Raw genomic sequence first — 16,362 nt, forward strand, 5'->3', positions numbered from 1 at the left:
ACCTTGCAATTTATGTTACAGAGACAGCTTGTTTCCTTAAACCTCATGAACCAGCTCCTGCTAGCTTCAAACTTACCTTCTGCAGCTTCCTCACCTCTCAACCTTCCATAGAATCGAAGAGAGGGGTTTGCTCTGCATTAGGCTTTGGCTTAAGGGAATGTTGTGGTTGGTTTGATCTCCTATCCAGACCGCTAAAACTTTCTCCATATCAGCAATAAGGCTGTTTCACTAGTGAAAAAAAAAGTTTTTACTTTGCATTCATGACTTAGATAACTGTTTGGTGAAAGAGGCCTAGCTTTCAGCCTGTTTTGGCTTTTGACATCCCTTTCTCACTAAGTTTAATAATTTTTAGCTCCTGACTTAAACTGAGAGATGTGGGATTCCTACTTTCACTTGAACACTAGAGGTCATTGTAGGGTTATTAATTAACCTGATTTCAATATTGTTTTTCTCAGGGAATAGAGAGGCCAAAAGAGAGACAGAGAAATGGGGAATGGCTAGTTGGTACAATAGTCGGACCAAACGCAACACTTAACTACGTTTGCTATCTTATATAGGCACAGTTCATGGCACCCTCAAAACAATTACAATAGTAACATCTAAAATTCACTAATAACATCACCATCACAGATATAAAAATGATGAAAAAGCTTTAAATGTTGCAATTACCAAAATGTGACAGATACTAAGTGAGCACATATTGTTGAACAAATGGCACTATAGGCTTTCTTGATACAGCACTGCCACTAACCTTCAATTTGGAAAAGCACAGTATCTGTGAAAGGCAATAAAGCAAAGCACAATAAAATGAGGTGTGCCTGTATTTTTATTATGGTAGGAATACTTAACATGAGATCTTTTGTCGTAAATTTTTAAAGTGTACTATACGTTATTGCTGACTATAGGTAAGCAGATCTCTAGAGCTTATTCATCTTGCTTAAGTAAAACTTTATGCCTGTTTATTTATGATATTCCATTTTCCCCTATCCTCAGCCCCTGATAAACACAATTCTGCTCTTGGATTCTATGAATGTATCTGTTTTAGATAGCTGACAAGTGAAATCATGCAGTATTTTTCTTTCTGTGACTGGCTTATATTCACTTAGTAATGATGTCCTCAAAGTTCATTCATATTACAAATGGTAGAATTTCCTTGTTTTTAGGGCTGAATAATATTCCATTTTATGTGTATACCAAATTTTCTTTATCTACTCATCATTTGATAGACATTTATGTTGTTTCCACATCTTGGCTGTTACAAATATTGCAGCATTGAATATGGGAGTGCTAATGTGTCTTCAAGATCCTGTTTTCACTTATTTTGGATAGCATCTAACAAGTGGATTGCTGGATCCTATGCTCGTTATATTTCTAATTTTGGGGGGAACTTACATACTGATTTCTCTAATAATTACACCATTTTGCATTCCCACCGATGGTGTAAAAGGGTTCCAATTCCTCCACATCCTTGCCAACACTTGTCTTTTTTCTTTTTTGATAAGAGCCATTCTAACAGATATAAGGTAATATCTCATTGTAGTTTTTATCTATATTCCTCTAATAACTAGTGATATTGAGCAGTTTTTCATAAACATGTTATCAATTTGCATTTTGTTTGGAAAAATGTCTCTTCCAGTCTTCAGTCCATTTTAAAATCAGGCTCTTAGATTTTCCCCCACCCCTCACCATTGAGTTATAGGAGTTCCTTATATATTTTAAATATTTATTTCTTAACAAATAGATGGTTCGCAAAGATTTTCTTTCATACCATAGGTTGCTTTTTCATTATGTCAATTGTTTCCTTTACTGTACAAAAAGGTTTTAGGTTAATGACAGAATTCCTTGATGTATGGTTTTCAAAAACCTTCAATTTGTTAAAAAATTCAATAAGGTGAAGAACAATAGAATGAAATATGACTTTACTCATCGAAACCTCACAATGAATTTTAATATTTGGAGTCTCTTTTCCCTTCTTATCAAATTTCTACTTCTTTATACTTCCTAATCAGAATTTTACTAAATATTCTCATTTGATTGTTCAAATCAAATTGATTGTTGATGGTGAGATGTTTATTTTTCTTTGAACAAAAAGGCACCCCTGACAGGGTCAAACTCATTATTATACTTAATGGAAATAAAATAATGTTACAGATCAGTTTGATTGTATGACATGTAAAAATATTCAGTTTTTCTATTCAAGAAAAAGATATATCTTTTTATTTCCTAAAATATTTGTTTAATTATTGTATTAGTCCGTTCTCACACTGCTAATAAAGACATATCCAAGACTGGGTAATTTATAAAGGAAAGAGGTTTAATTGACTCACATTTCAGCATGGCTGGGGAGGCCTCAGGAAATTTACAATCATGGTGGAAGGGGAAGCAAACACGTCCCTCTTCACATGGTGGCAGCAAAGAGAGGTGCTGAGCAAAAGGGAGAAGCCCCTTATGAAACAATCAGATCTTACAAGGACTCACTCACTATCACAAGAACAGCAGCATGGAGGTAACTGCCCCCATGATTCAATTACCTCCCAATGGGTCCCTCCCATGACATGTGGGGATTATGGGAACTACAATTCAAGATGAGATTTGGGTGGGGACACAGCCAAACCATATCAATTATCTTCATCAAAGTTTGTGTATATTTTGTACCTTTTAAAGGTTTTATTACCAAGAATTTTTCTATTATGTTGCTATAGAATTTTAATGGAATATTTTCTTCAGCAACTCTTAACACTACTTGTCTTAAAGAAAACTATTAATATTTATGCTTTTTTTGTAATTAAGAGATATGAAATGTTTTATTATTTCTAATCTTTTCATGGTATTATATTTAACATCCTAGGTATGCAAACAATTCACTATTATGTTAAATTACATTAAAAATTTATTAATAAATGAACTAAGGAATTAATTTATTTTCATTATGATTTACATCCTACATTCTAATTTTAATATATTATGGAGGGCCATCTCTCAATATTTTATGCATTTTTGTTATATCCACATTCACACATATGATTGACTTCTAGGGTTTTATGTTGTGCTGTCTTTTGACTTGGGTGTCTGTGTTATTGTGGCTTAGTAAAATATTGGAAGGTTTCTTTTTCTTTCTAATACCTAAAATGTTTAAATAGTATGGGTATAACTTGTTCCCATACTATGAAGATTTGGAAAAGTTTAGAAACGTTTGGAAAAGTTTACCTTTGAAATAATTTGCAGCCTTAGATTTTTTTGTTGTTGTTGATAGGGAAAGTTTAGCCAACTCTAGTCATTTTCTTGATTTCTACCAGTATTGATTCCTGGAAATCATTTCCATTATCCAAATGGTGATATTAATTTGCATCACAATTTGCAAGTTACTTTTATTAATTGTTTTAATATTCTTGATGTATGTGCTTATTTCCCTTTTCTCATTTTTGATTTTATGTATTTGTACTTTCACTCTTTTTACTTCCTGAAGCTGGCTGAAGCTCATACATTTTTCTTTTCTTTTTTTGATTTCAGAAACAAGATATTGGCTTCACATGTTTGTTCCAGTTCCTTTTTTATTACAAAATTATTTATTTTTATATATCCTTACTAGTTTGCTTTCACTTTCAATAGATTTATTTTATTCTTAAGATTTTGAGCTGAATAGTTCACATATTTTTCAGTCATTTATCAATCAAGGGCTTAAGATCATCAATTAGTTTTACGTGTATGTCCTAGACATTCTGAACATTGTTTTCTTTACTATTTAACCAAATTTTCAGAGATTATTTTCAAAATTCTAACTTGTTTCTAGTGTTTCTTAAAATATTCTGATCATATTATTGCATTGGTATATGAGAGTGCAATTTGTCATAATTCTGCCTTTTGAATTCAATTACTTTTTTTCATTTTGACATAATATATAATCATTTTTTTCTAAATGCTGCAAGGATCCTTCAAAAGATCCATTCTTTGTGTGTAGGTTAGATTAGCCAGAAAATCATATTATTCAGATTTTCTACATCATTTATATAAATCTTTTCCTACTCTATCTGCCACAGGTTAATAAAGAAGACATAGTCTCCTACTATTTCTGAGATTTATTTTGACATTTACTATGGCACTTTTTTCTTTTATCCGCTAGCATCTCTGACTGGTACACTGACATTGTGAATTGCTCTTTTTTTTGTACCATCTTCAATTACTTCGGTTTTCACTAATTTAACTTTTTATTAAACACTTTTTGTTAAAGTTGAGTTCAAACTTACTTGACATTCTCATGGTGATTTGGACTTTATTTTCATTAGCTTGTACTTGGCATATTTTGTACTTTCTTTAAGTTTCATCTTTCTAAGGCTTTAAATGCAGCACTTGTATGCAGCAAGTAGTTAAGTTTTACCTTTTGACTCAATCTTTTTAAAATACCTGTATTTGCTTTTTTTTCTTTGTGTCTACATTCTCACCTCTCATCTCATTCTGTTATCTAATTTCTGTGATCCAGTTTTTCCTAGCTTTAGTGTTTTTTTCTAATTTTCTCCAAATGATGCATTTATGGCAAATATTCCTCCTTAATGCATAGTGTATTGGTTCGTTTAGGGTGGATTCTGTATTTGTCTTTTTGTGTTATATTCCTAGTATTTCCTCCTCTATATTCAGCTGGGGTTGTGCACAATCATATTTGATAGATTTGGCTTCTGCTATATTTTCTTCCATAATTTTGTTTAAAACTACTTATCAGAGTTTATCTTTTCTTCTCCAGAATCTATTATATTCTCATGAGGTTAATAACAGATTTTCAAATGACTCTCAATTTTGGGTGCAAATTTTTTTTTTGCACACAACCTTTACTGCATGACAAAAAACAATAACCATTCAGTGTTTATTCTCCCTTTATCACACACTTCACCAGCTTCCTGGAAGTCATCGTCACCTTTGCTCCCAGGTGCATGAGAGAAAACCTAGACCTAACCTGTTCTGTGTCCACAACATTAGTAATTCACATTGAAAGGAGGCAGAGGGAGAATATCACAGTTTCTCTCTTATGCCTTTCTTCCCAGTCTGTCTTTATAGTTGGTTATTTCTTTATCTATCCTGATAATCACAGTAACTCTTTATTGTTGGTGACCATTAGCTCTGTGTCGTTATTCTCTCTGACCTCTTAGAGGTGGGTACTAATAAGATGGTGAGTGCTAGGAGACTTTCCTGCCCTTGGTGAAACTCTTCTAATTTATAGTTTTTAGAAGACTTTCCCCAAGGTTGCTCACACATTCCCTTCAGTCCATTTACTGCATCTAGGGATTCTCATGCCATTTTTTCCATTAATTACTTCCCTTTACTTTTATTGAAGGATGGGCATTTTATTACCTTTGCTTTACTCCTTCCTTTTACCTAGAACTTGGATGTGGGGGCTTTAGGAAAAACAACCATACTGAGACCAAGAGAATTGCAGACTCTGGCCATGATATTTTTGAGACACGGAGTTGATGCCTGCAAATAGAATTCCCTTCTTTGGAATCTTATTAGGCATGAAGAGAAATTCCTGAATTCCATGTGCTTCTCAGAACCACCCCTTCTCTCTTCTGCTTTCCATCAGCAGGGGTACAGAGGAGTGTAGGGTTGGTGGAAAGAAACTTGAAAGCCGCTGGTAAGTTCACTTTGCATTCATGATCATTAACCTCAAGTGAGTCTTTAGTACCCAGGAATCAGACTGCATTATCTTTTATCTGTGCAGTCCCCTTCTACTCTAAATGATTATTTTACACTTTCTCCTCTGTTATTCCTCCAGCCCTGCAATTCCCTCTCAGATGATGACTTAATTTTCTATCTTCCTGAGGAAATGGAAGCAAGTGGAAGAGAACTTCCACAGGCTCTCACCATCACATCTCCTATCCACCTGCATCTGTACACAGATACTCTGCACTTTAGCCTATTACAACAAATTAATTTAAATAATAATTGAATTCATCCTGCTCAGAACTGACCTGCTTTAAAGTTTCCCTCCTCTACCAGTCATTTCTGAGAATCGTTGTGGGGACCCTGGTTTTCTGCGTTTCTCAGCCAGTGGAACCAGGCACCTCCCTGGTCCATCATGCTGTCCCTCACTCCACTGGACAGATGAATTACATTCTGTCAGTGGGCTAACTGCAGCATGGCTGCCAGCAATACAATATCTAAGAGAGTTTTTAATGAACGTCTGTTCCTTCTCATTCATAGCATCTTTGCTCTCCACTATATTTTGACATAAGTCCCTGGGTTCACACGAGACAACTGCTAGAGCCATAGCCAAGCATGACTTTTATAACTGAGTCTCCCCTCTGGCAAATAAAGTTCTTGGACAAGCTACTTTCTACCCCATGGGTTCTAAGAAAACTCTTCAGCCCTCCCTACAAATGCATCATTGTCTAGCCTCCTTTACCAATTGACTCAGCAAACTCAGATATATATGAATCAAACTTGAGCTGCTAAACTTTTATTTCACTCTCCTACACTTGTAAAGAAGATAACATTTTTTACAGGTAACTTTTCTATTTTTAAACAAAACAGTTGCTTTAGGGCCGTAAGTGGATATACTGTTCATACAATAACCTTAGTGCCACTTTTTATTCTACCCCAAAGACATGGAATCATGTTGACACTTGATTACTGTTTTGTTGTTAGGATAGTACCAGCACCAAATAAATGACTAAGTAAACAGTTTACTTCTGAGTCCAGAAAAAGGAAGGACAATCAGCAGAGATCACTTTCTCGAATGAGCAGATCTTCTTCTCTTTTTAACTCCGGTCTACACTCCCAGCTCTCCTCAGAAACTCCTCCTTCAGTATGGGGTGATTTTATGCACCTGGGCTGCTGATTCAGCTTGATCAGTCCTCATATATAAAGTGTGAACAGAACAGAAATCTTATCACCACATTTCAGTTACAAACCATTTTCTTCTCGCCTACTCCTCTCTCTTTCTCCTTCTAATAAGCATATTCAGTCATAGCCTTCCTGAAAGTGGTTTTTATTAATTGGATCCCCAGAGACTGCCGAAGCAATGGAGTGGGAAGAGAGTTCTGTCTGCTTAACGTGGCCGTTTAGTGCCACGTGGTTTGGTGAAGTTCTCTGAATAGAGTAGCATGCAGGACCAGATGCTGGTTTACGTAACTAGCTGAGAGCACCCTTCCATTTTAAGGAAAAGTAGTCAGGGGAAGGAATGGGGACGTAGAGAAGATAAACTTGAGCAATTACAAAGGCTTCTTTCACAACCTTGATGAGATAATTTGCATAGGTATCATTTATTTTTTTTTCTGTTATATTCTTTCCAACAAAAGAAGTTGTCTGCCTTCTTTTCTTACAATTCAGATGGGAATTGTTTTCAACTTTAAAACATCTAGTTCTCTATAGATATGCCTTGTATACAAGCTAGATCAGTATTTTCTAAGTTTTAATTATTTGGGGGTTAAAAGTGTAACTGGGCTTCTTGAGATTTCAGCACACTAGCATTTTTAGTGACTGAATTAACGAAAATTCTGATTAGGCGCTTGCTTGTGCAAAAGCCAACATCCCTTGTTCCCACAATATGATAAACTGCTGAGGTACTGTTTCTATGTCAAGCAGGAGAAGATAATTTGAAGATCATGAAAAAAATTTTGTAGAAGGAATGAATGCCTTTAAGTATATTGAGACCACCTGTTGACACCCAGAAGTCTGCTTGTTCAAGGTGTTATCTGAGACTGAAGAAACACAGGCTGTTTCCTTTGGTTCCCTGAAACTCCTCCTTCTTTACTCTCTAACTAAATTAAAAAAAAAAAAAAGCACTTATTTTTTTGTTGTTGTTGTTAAAATAGATTTGAGAGATCTTATTCTCTTGATTTCTTGCTTTGGCCAAACTGAATAAGCCTTTCTCTATCTCCAAGCACCTGTGTGTCCATGTTTGGCATCAACTGTGCATTCAGCACACAAGCCTGAATTGGAGGTTCTATAACAGAAGTAGAAATGTTGCATAATCCTTGACTTATGTTTTTCTTGTTATCTATTATCTATCTATCTATCTATCTATCTATCTATCTATCTATCTATCTATCATCTTTTCAACTCTTAGTTTAGATTCAGGGGATACAGTTACATTGGTAAATTGCGTATTGTGGGGTTTAGGGTAAAAATTATTTCATCACCCAGGTAGTAAGCATGGTACCCGATAGGTAGTTCTTCGACTCTCACCCTTCTCCTACTCTCCAATCTCAAGTAGGTCTCAGTGTCTGTTGTTTGTCTCCTTGTTTCCATATGTACTCAGTGTTTAACTCCCACTTACAAGTGAGAGCATACAGTATTTGTTTTCAGTTCCTGTATTAATTTTCTTAGAATAATGGCATCCAGTTCCATCCATATTGCTGGAAATGACATAATTTCATTCCTCTCTGTGGTTGTGTAGTAGTCCATGGTGTATATGTACCATATTTTCTTTATTCAGTCCACTATTGGTGGGCATTTATGTTGATTCCATGTCTTTGCTATTGTGAATAGTGCTAAAATCAACATATGAATACATGTGTCTTTATGGTAGAACAATTTATATTCTTTTAGGTAATAAACCCAGTAATGGGACTGAGGGATCAAATGGTAGTTCTGTTTTAAGTTCTTAGAGAAATCTTCACACTGTTTTCCATGGTGGTTAAATTAATCTACATTTCCACTAGTAGGATATAAGCATTCCCTTTTCTCTTCAATGTCACCAGCATCTGTTATATTTTGACTTTTTAATAATAGCCATTCTGACTGGTGTGAGGTAGTATCTCATTGTGGTTTTGATTTGCATTTCTATAATGATTAGTGATGTTGAGCATTTTTTCATATACTTGTTGGCCACATATATGTCTTCTTTTGAGAAGTGCCTGTTCATGTCCTTTGCCCATGTTTAAATGGGGTTGTTTGTTTTCTGCTCATTAATATGTTTAAGTTGTTTCTAGATTCTGGGTATTAGCCTTTTGTAGGATGCATAGTTTGCAAATATTTTCTCTCACTCTGTAGGTTGTCTGTTTACTTGGTTGATTGTTTTGCTGTGCAGAAGCTCTTTAGTTTAATTAGGTCCCATTTTTCGGTTTTTGTTTTTGTCGCAATTGCTTTTGTTGTCTTCGTCATGAAATCTTTGCCAGGGCCTATGTCCAGAATGGTATTTCCTAGGTTTTCTTCTAAGATTTCTATAGCTTTAGGTTTTGTATTTATGTCTTTAATCTATTCTGAGTTGATTTTTGGATATGGTGAAAGACAGGAGTCTAGTCTTAATTTTTTGCTTGTAATTACCCAGTTATCCCACTACCATTTATTGAATGGGGAGTCCTTTCCCCATTGCTTATTTTTGTAGACTTTGTTAAAGTTATAGGTGTGCAGCTTTATTTCTGGGTTCTCTAACCTGTTTTATTGGTATATGGGTCTGTCTATGTACCAGTAATTCTGTTTTTGTTACTTTTGCCTCATAGTTTAAAGTTAGGTAGTATGATGCTTCTGGTTTTGTTCCTTTTGCTTAGGATTGCTTCAGCTATTTGGCCTTTCTTTGGGTCTATATGAAATTTAGAATAGTTTTCTCTAATTCTGTGAAAAATGATATTTAGTAGTTTGACAGGAATAGCATTGAATCTGTCAGTTGCTTTAGGCAGTATGGGCATTTTAACAATATTGATTCTCCCTATCCATGAGCATTTGTTTGTGTCATCTCTGATTTCTTTCTGCAGTGCTTTGTAATTCTTGCTGTGGAGATCATTTTAGCTGTATTCCTAGATATTTTATTTTATTTTTGTAGCTATTATGAATGGGATTGCATTCTTGATTTAGCACTCAGCTTGGATGTTGTTGGTGAATAGAAATGCTACTGATTTTTGTATATTACTTTTGTATCCTGTACTTTTCTGAAGCTGTTTATCAGATATAGGAGCTTTTGGGCAGCGACTATGAGGTTTTCTAGGTATAAAATTATATCATCTGTGAAGAGAGACAGTTTGACATCCTCTGTTCCTATTTAGATGCCTTTTATTTCCTTCTCTTGTCTGATTGCTCTGGTAGGACTTCTAGTACTATGCTGAATAGGAATGGTGAGAGTGGGCATCCTTGTCTTGTTCTGGGTCTCATGGGGAAACTTGCAGCTTTTGCCCATTCAGTGTGATGTTGGCTGTGGGTTTGTCATAGATGACTCAATATTTTGATGTATATTCCTTCAATGTCTAAATTGTTGAGGATTTTTAACTTGAAGGGATGTTGAGTTTTATCAAAACATCAAAATGTGATGAATCTTATCTGTTGATTTATGTATATTAAAACAACCTTGCATCTGATAATAAAGCCTAACTGATCATGGTGGATTAGCTTTGATATGCTGCTGCATTCAGTCTGCTGATGGTTTTTGTTGATGGTTTTTGAATCTATGCTTATCAGAGATATTAATTAGTTAGAAGTTGTGTGTGTGTGTGTGTGTGTGTGTGTGTGTGTGTGTCTGCCAGGTTTTGGAATCAGGGTAATGCTGGCCTCATGGAATGAGTTAGTGGGGAGTCCCTCCTCCTCAATATTTTTTGCAATAGTTTCAGTAGGAATGGGACCAGTTCTTTATGCATCTTATAGAATTTGGGTGTGAACCCTTCTGATCCAGGGATTTTTATTACTGATTCAATTTTGGAACTTGTTATTGGTCTGTTCAAGGTTTCAGCTTCTTCCTGATTCAATCTTGGGTGGTTGCATGTTTCCAGGAATTCATCCATTTAAAAATATTTTTTAGCTTTTTTAGTTTGTGTGCATAGAGGTGTTCATAACAGTCTCTGAAGGCTTTTTTGTATTATTGTGGAGTCAGTGGTAATGTCTTCTTTGTCATTTCTGATTGGATTTGTTTGGATCTACTCTCATTTTTTCTTCATCAGTCTAGCTAGGCATCTGTCAATCTTATATATTCTTTCAAAGGAACAGTTTTTGGTTTTGTTGATCTTTAGTATCATTTTTTACATCACAATATCCTTTAGTCAGCTCTGATCTTGGTTATTTCTTGTCTTCTTCTAGCTTTGGGGTTGGTTTGCTCTAGTTTTTCTAGTTCCTGTATAAAACAGGTATGATGTCAGGTTGTTAATTTGAGATCTTTCTAACTTGATATGGGCATTTAATGCTATCAACTTTTGTCTAACACTACTTTAGCTGTGTCCCACAGATTCTGGTATGTTGTATCTTTGTTTTCTTTAGTGTAAAAGGATTTCTTGATTTCTTCCTTAATTTTATCATTTACCAAAAAGTTATTCAGAAGGTTTTTTAATTGTATGATTTTGAGAGATCTTGGTATTGATTTTTATTTTTATTGTGCTATTGTCCCAGTGTATGGTTGGTATGATTTCAAGTCTTTTGAATTTGTGTAGAATTATTTTTCGGCCAAGCGTGTGGTCAATTTTAGAGTATGTGCCATGGTCAAATGAGAAGACTGCATATTTTGTTGTCATTGGATGAAGCGTTCTGTAGACGTCTGTTAGGTCTGTTTGGTCAAGTGTCAAGTTGAGGTCTTGAATATCTTTGTTAGTTTTCTGCCTTAAAATATTTGTGTAATTCTGTCAGTGGAGTCTTGAAGTCTCCCACTATTATTGTTTAGGTATCTAAGTCTCTTTGTATGTTGGTATTTAAGAACTTATGAATTTGGGTGCTCCAATGTTGGGTGCAGATATTTTTAGGAGAGTTAAGTCTTCTTGTTGAATTAAACCCTGTATCATTATGTATTACCCTTCTTTGTCCTTTTTTATTATTGTTGATTTAAAATCTGTTTTATCTGAAATTAGAATAGCAACCTCGGCTTTTTAAAAATTTCCGCTGTTAGCCTAATGGGATTTTTAATGTAGATGACCTGCCCCTTCTCTCTAGCTGCCTTTAATATTTTCTCTTTCATGTTAACCTTAGAGAATCTGATAGCTATGTGTCTTGGGAATGGCTGTCTTATATAGCATCTCACAGGGGTTCTCTGTGTTTCCCAGATTTGAATGTCTACCTTTCTAGCAAGGTTGGGAAATTTTCCCTGGACAATATTCTCAAATATGTTTTCTGAGTTGCTTGTGCTCTCTCCCTCTCTTTCAGAGACACCACTGAGTTGTAGATTTGGAGTCTTTACATAATCTCATATTTCTCATAGGTTTTGTTTATTCTTTAAATTCTTTTTTCTTTGTTATCATCTGAGTGGTCTTTGAGCACAGAGTCTTTTCTCAGCTTGGTCGATTCTGCTGTTAACACTTCAGTTGGTATTAACAAATTCTTGTAGTAAGTTTTTCAGCTCTATCAGATCAGTATGGTTCTTTCTTAAAATGGTGATTTTATCTTCCAGCTCATATAGTTTTATTGGATTTCTTAAATTCCTTGGATTAGTCTTCAACATTCTCCTGAATCTTGATGATCTTCATTGCTATTGAGATTCTGAATTTTATGTCTGTCATTTCAGCCATTTCAGCCTGGTTAAGAACCATTGCTGGGAACTAGTGTGATCATTTGGAGGAAAGAAGACACTCTTGATTTTTGAGTTGTCAGAATTCTTGCACTGTTTCTTTCTCATCGGTGGGCTGATGTTTCTTTAATCTTTTAAGCTGCTGTCTTTTCAATGGATTTTTTTTTTTTTTTTGCTCTTATTTTCCTTGATGCCCTTGAGAGTTTGACTGTTATATAAGTAGGATTTAGCCAACTGTCTTCAAATCCGGATGATTTCAAGAAGCCCAGGATTAGCTCAGCATTCCTGAGCTGTAGGCTTCAACCCTGGTGACCTGGTGTGAGGCTCACGGCTTTGTTGTCTGGCCTCTCAAAATTAAGCACCTGCTTCACTGGAGGGGCCTAAGTGTTTCTAGTCTGCTGGCGACAACACTCTGATGCATGATGCCAGCAAAAATGCTTCATTACAGTGGTGGCAGTGGGGTCTGCCCTTGCCAAAGCAGCAACAGGGTCTGTGTGTGCACATGTATGCTAGCAGGGAACATGTGAACTCACACCAGTGGTAGTGATAATGGTGCTGTCCATGTGCACTTGTGGTGGCTGGGCCTGTGTGTATGCACTTGTGCCACTGAGGCCAGCACAGCAGTGTCTGCATGCACATACTCGCACCATGTGTGTGCGACATGATAGCAATGTGATAGCATGGGCTATGTAGTTGAGTGTGTTTCTGTGGTAGCAGGTATCATTTTTTTTGTTTCCATGTTTAGAACTCCTTTAAATTCTAGTAACTTATAAAGCTAGACTAGAGGTAACAAATTCCCTTAGCACTTGCTTGTCTAAAAAAGTTTTTATTTCTCCTTTGCTTATAAAGCTTAATTTGGCAAGATATGAGATTTTAGTTGGAATTTCTTTTCTTTAAGAATGCCAAAAATATGCCTCCAATCTTTCCCAGATCATGGGATTTCTGCTGAGAATACTGCAGTTAGCCTGAAGGGATTCTCTTTGTTCATGATCTGGCCCTTTTCTTTAGCTTACTTTAAGACTTTTTCTTTAGCATTGACATTGGACAGTCTGATGACTATATCCTTTGGTGATGTTTGTTTTGCATAGCATCTTGCAGATGTTTCCTGGATTTATTGTATCTGCAAGTTTACCTCTGCTGCAATATTAGGAAAATCTTGAATAATTCCCTCCAATATACTTTTCAAATTGTTTACATTTTCTCCTTCTCTCTCAGGAATTCCAATAATTTGTCGATTTGGTCACTTTCATAATTTCATACTTCTCAAATACTTTGTTCATTTTTTAAAATTCTTTTTTCTTTATTTTTGTGTGGCTGGGTTAGTCTGAAAGATTTGTCTTCAGCTCTGAAATCCTTTCTTTTGCATGGTCTCATCTATTGATGAAGATTCAAATTGTATTTTGAAATTTTTTAAGTGACTTTTTCAATTCAAGAAGCTCTGATTGACTTTTTAAAGATGTGTCATCACTTCCTAGATTGCTTATTAGAAATTTCTTTGTGTTGATTTTGAACTTTGTCTTGGATTTCATTGAGTTACCCTGCAATCCATACTTTGAATTATTCATCTGTCATTTCAGAGTTTCCATTACCATTAGGGAGCATTATTGGAGTGCTAGTGTGATCCTTTGGTGGTGTCACTACATGCAGATTTTGCATGATTACAGAAATCTTTCACTAGTTCCTTATCTGCATGTGTTGGCACTTCTAATTTTCATTATTATTTTTGTGCAGGTAGGATTTTTTTTTCTTTCTTTGTCTACAATATTATTTGGGCTTTTAAGTATTTTTCTTTCCTTTTCTCTCCCTCCTGATGTATATGACTGTAGAGAATGCTGAGTAGGATCTTTTGGCTTTACTTCTATAGTCCTGTGCACTTCTGTTGGCAGGTTTTTTTTTAATTGGGTTATGCAGTTTGACCTATAAGCCAGTAGATAGCCTTATGGGTAAGAGCTGCTGGCAGCTAACAGAGCTGGAAATATTACTTAATCTTTGTTTACTGGGAGAAGCTATCCTTTGCCTCAGGCAATGGGCTGATCCATGGAGCTCTCAGAGGTCTCAGCTCCATGCCCTGCCACACGGGGAAGGAGATACAAGATGGGTGGGGCCAGACTGGGCAGGCTCACCTACAGGTCCCCAGATAGCAGGCACAAATACCAGTACCAAAAAAGAATTCAGTAAACAGCCACAAAATGCTCTTAAGTATGACATATGGATTTGAGAGGGTCCTGCTGCACCACAGTCTCTGCATGGAAAGAGTGGGATGGTTCAGGCTGCTGAACCAGGTAAGTGGGCACTCTGAATGCCAGTAGATCTGCATTGGCGTGGATCAGAGCAGGCCCTATTTCACAATAATCTCTGCATAAAAAGGATGAAGAGGCTCAGTCCACTGAACCAGGCTAACGGGTACTCTAAATACCTGGATTTTTGCCTGGGGATGAACCAGAAAAAGCCTCGTTTCACGATTATCTATCTCCTTGAAGGGTGGGGTGATTCTGGCTGCTGTTCCAGGCAAGTAAGTGCTCTGGATTTCTGAATGCCTGGATTTCTGCCTGGGGATGCAGTAGCGAGACCCCTGCGACACCATAATCTCAGGGATGCAGGCTGGGGCACTCAGCAATGACACACACAGATCAGTTTCAGCTTGCCAAGCTGGCCCTGGCTACAAGTCTCATTGTGCAGGAAAACCACAGGTGTAGTAGCTCTCCGCCTGCTCCAGGACTGTGATGGGGTAGATCACAATTGTAATGCCTACTGCTGATACATTTGCCACAGTTCTAGCTGTAGAGGTGCATGCCCCAATCCAGAGCAAGCTCTTCAGTCTTTGGATCAAGATTAAAATGCTTGTGTGGCTATGCTGTTGGGTCGACAAAGAATGGCTGACTTTGTATTCGCTTGGATTATAAATAGTGTCCTGCTCTCGTTCCAAGGTCTGGGAAGATGCCTGAAACTTTCCCCAGTGTTTTTTCCTCTCAGTGCCTCCATGCTTCTCCCCAGGTTAGCTCCCGGACTTGGGAGAAACAAAGTGCTCTTCTTTGGCCTGGGTTGCTTGGATCCCCAATGGAAAGATGAGTCACAAGAGGAGACTCTCTGCTTCTCCCATGTACTGAGGCTTCAATCACTTTTATCAGCTGTTTGCTATCGCGGGGGCTGTTTGCCCACATTCTGCTCACCAAATTGGGGTGTCCTTGACAATTCTGGTGGATTCTTATTTTCCTTCTCAAATTATCACACACAGAGTTTATCTTTATGCACTTTCTTGTTATTTCAACACAGCTAAGTCATGCTGAAAGACTCAAATCCACCCTCTGGAAAAAAACTTTAAAGTTAATTTTAACTTTGAAAGTTTTCTGTTTTGCTTTTAATTTGCATTCATCTTCTTTGGTAACCTAAAGTAGATATGGTAGAAAAGGAGCTGGGTTGTATTCACCATGGTATAAAGCTGTTGAATGACCATTGTCATAGAGCCATAGCATTTCTTTGAAGTAATACAAATTTTAAATAGGTTATTTTTTTGGTGTCAGTGTTTTCAGAGAGAAAAATTTTCCCTTATTGTTTTTAATGCTTTGTCTTTCCTGCATTTCTTGGACCCCATGTTTTGTTTTTGTGTTTTCCTTTCACAATTTGTTTAGTGTAAAAAGATCAAATTTATTTTCTGCTCAAAGACAGGTGATATGGTTTGACTCTGTGTTGACATATAAATCTCACTCAAATTGTAATCCCCAGGTGTCAGGGGAGGGACCTAGTAGGAGGTGACTGGATCATGGGGGCAGATTTCTCTTATGCTGTTCTTGTAGTGAGTGAGTTCTCATGAGATCTGATGATTTAGAAGCGTGACACTCCCCCTCCACTCTCTCTGTCTCCTCCCACTATGTAAGAAGTGCCTTGCTTCCCCTTTAGCTTTCACCATAATTGTAAGTTTCCTAGGCCTTCCCAGCCATCTGGAACTGTGAGTCAATTAA

The sequence above is a fragment of the Macaca fascicularis genome, chromosome 12 (genome assembly GCF_037993035.2).
Source record: "Macaca fascicularis isolate 582-1 chromosome 12, T2T-MFA8v1.1".
Lineage (NCBI taxonomy): Eukaryota > Metazoa > Chordata > Mammalia > Primates > Cercopithecidae > Macaca > Macaca fascicularis.